This window comes from Halichoerus grypus, chromosome 3 (assembly GCF_964656455.1).
Source record: "Halichoerus grypus chromosome 3, mHalGry1.hap1.1, whole genome shotgun sequence".
Classification (NCBI taxonomy): Eukaryota; Metazoa; Chordata; class Mammalia; order Carnivora; family Phocidae; genus Halichoerus; species Halichoerus grypus.
This window is the reverse complement of record NC_135714.1, coordinates 132,913,127-132,916,277: the sequence shown is the minus strand read 5'-3', so window position 1 is coordinate 132,916,277 and position 3,151 is coordinate 132,913,127. Positions and strand designations below refer to the sequence as shown.

General features: G+C 37.0%; 1 non-coding gene across 1 annotated transcript; it reads left to right on the top strand.

Moving 5' to 3' along the window:
* Positions 1 to 1,719: 1,719 nt before the first annotated feature.
* Positions 1,720 to 1,861, top strand: LOC118528820 (U4 spliceosomal RNA). Its single transcript, XR_004913814.1, has one exon. It is a non-coding gene; the product is annotated as a U4 spliceosomal RNA (small nuclear RNA).
* Positions 1,862 to 3,151: the final 1,290 nt, after the last annotated feature.

Genomic DNA, 3,151 nt, shown 5'->3' with positions numbered 1-3,151 from the left:
GGTTTATAAAAAAGTAACATTTGGGTAAAGTAAGGTATACATTTAGAATAATATGACATTTGGTTTTCTTCTATGTTCTGATCAAATGCACACTTAGAAAATACTAAGAACAATAATAAAAAGCCTGAAAAAATCTAAACTTTTCACTGCTTGTAAGATGAAGTCCAGAAACATTAATTTTAAAATTTCATATCATGATTATTATGTGCAAGATATTCAATAGCCATAAGGTTAGGGCTGTCCAGTATGGAAGCCCCTCACCACATGTGGCTGTTCTTGTCTTGATATATGGCTAATCCAAATTGAGATATGCTGTAAAGGAAAAACTCACACCAGTGTTTGAAGACCTATTATTTAAAAAAAAGAGGGCGCCTGGGTGGCTCAGTCAGTTAATCGACTGCCTTCAGCTCAGGTCATGATCCTGGAGTCCCAGGATCGAGTCCCGCATCGGGCTCCCCGCTCAGCGGGGAGTCTGCTTCTCCCTCTGACCCTCCCCCCTCTCATACTGTATCTTATTCTCTCTCTCAAATAAATAAATAAAATCTTAAAAAAAAAAAATAAATAAAAAATAAAAATAAAATAAAAATAAAAAAAGAATACAAAATATCTCATTAAGAATTTCTAGTACTCTTCCTAGAGTGTAGAGAGCAGAAAGAACATCAGTTCCACCTTTATTTAAAAAAAAAAAAAACTGGAATAACTTCAAATTCATGACTCTTTTGGAATCTATTATAGAACTGAGGTTCCAGAGCAATCACTTGTCCAAACGCCAAGGAGAGACCAGCACCTTCAAAGAGAGAAGAGACATGAACACATACTTACCAGAGAACTAGACACTAATAAGAACAAAACTATAATAGTTGACATCTTGGTGAAGGCCCAGGGCAGACTTGCAGGAGAGTATAGAACCTGTGGGACTTTAGAAATTAGAGGAGTGCACACCCTCTTGCAAGATTTTCTCCATGCATCCCAACGTATAATCACAAAAAAGATCAGAGAGTGAAAAAAGGATTGGTTTTAAAGCAGACCCCATGGAGAGGGGAAGAGCACCTCTGTAGGAGGGCCAGGGAACTCCACTGACCCTTTCCCCCATTTCCTCTTAAGAAATGAAGATCTGTAGGAGGTAGGGAAACAAACACTTTCACCCTTAAAATACTGGTGAGGGAAGGGAACAGAAAAACCAAACTCCTAGAAGAGACAGGAGTGCATGCAGGGGCCCACATAACCAGAATACGGGCAGAAGAACTGAGAAAGCCACACCTCTGACACCCAGGGGTAAGGTTCCTGCCTAAGGCTGAAACTTAACCAGAACAGAGAAGAAATACCACCACTCACCACCAACAAACAAACAAGCTTCAAGTACCAACAGTGTGCAAAGATACCTTCTCTTGAGATACAGTGACAAGGGAATACCTCAAGCTGAGAGTCACATGGGTATTGTAGTAAATCAATTCTCATTCTAAACACGAGGTATCACTATAGGAATTCAAAGTGTGAGTTGAATTTAACCACAGCAACAGAAAGCCTCCAATCTAGCCCACTTCTAACTCAAACCCATATATTAAAACCCTAGCAGATGGACAAGTGTGCCCATTTCCAGGCCGAATAAATATGTGTGAAAAAATGCGCTCTCAAGAAACAAAGCATTCATCGGATCCAAACTCAGATATGACAGAGATGTTGGAACTATGTGAGAGGGAATTTAAAATAATTATGACTAGCTTTGCGCAGTGGCAGTATCATAGCCAATGAGGTTTATCCCAGGCGCGATTATTGCTAATTAAAATAATTATGACTAATATTTATGGCTTTAATGAAAATGGTAGACATATGAATGTCAATGAAACCAAAGTCAAGTGGTTAATTTCAGCAGAGAGATGGAACATTAAGATATGATTAAATGGAAATATTATAAATGAGAAAAATAGCAGTAAAGATAAAGAACACCTTTCATGTGCTCATGAGTACACTCAACACATCCAAAGAAGACATAAGTGAACTTGAAGATAGGAAAACAGAAATTACCCAAACTGAGGCACAAAGAGCAGAAAGAGTGAAACAAAAATAGAACAGAGCATCTCTGCACCAGGACAACATCAAACAGTATAACATACGAATAGTTGGCATCCCAGGAGGCAAAGAGAGAGAGAACTTGGCAAAAGAAATCTTTTTAAAAATAATGGCCAAGAATTTTCTAAAATTGACACACGCCCAGCAGCAGATCCAAAAACTCAGAGACCAACAAACAGGAAAATACCAAAAGGCAAAAAGCAAACAAAACAAAATATAACCACATACATAAGCATATCATATTCAAATGAGTGAAAACAGAAGTCAGAGTGAAAATTTTGGTGACAGAAATAAAAGGTACAGAGGATAGATACAGAGGAACAAATTTGAAAATTGCAGCTGAGTTTTTATGAGAAACCATGAAACAATGCAACAATATCTTTAATGTACTGAAGAATAAAACAAAACTGTTAATCCAAGTTTCTATAGTCAGTAAAAATACCTTTCAAAGAGAAAGGAGATTTTATATATACGTGAAATATATAACTGAGAGAATTCACCACCAGCAGACATACTCTGTAAGAAATGTTTAATAAAGTCTTCCAAGGAGAAGGAACATGCTGGAACAGGAAGTTGGACCTACAAAAGAAATGTAGAAGACTGGCCTGGAATAAAGGTAAATTACACTTTTATTTCTTCGGTTAAACAAATCCAAAAAATAACAGACAGCATAAAGCAGAAATAACAGCAATATAGTTTGTACTCCCAGCACACAAAAAATAAAATAAATGACCTTAATAACACAAAGGATGGGAGAGAAGAATCGGGAATATACTGTTGTGAGATCTTCATGCTACATGCAAAGTGGTATAATATTTGCATTTCTCTGATTATTTAAGGAATTATAAGTTCTAGGACATAAATAATACATCAATGCTAGAGATAAGATAGAATCATAAAAAAATCTCAGTGAAACAAAAGTAAGACAAGTGTAATAAGGGAACAAATAGTGGAAGATCAAGTAGGGAGATAGCTCTCAGCTGTTCCAGACACCAGCCCTTGCGTCAACACAACTCAGGACCCAGACGTTACACAACAAAGACCAGCCACACTCTTTGTGTGTCTTGTTCAAATTTCTGAC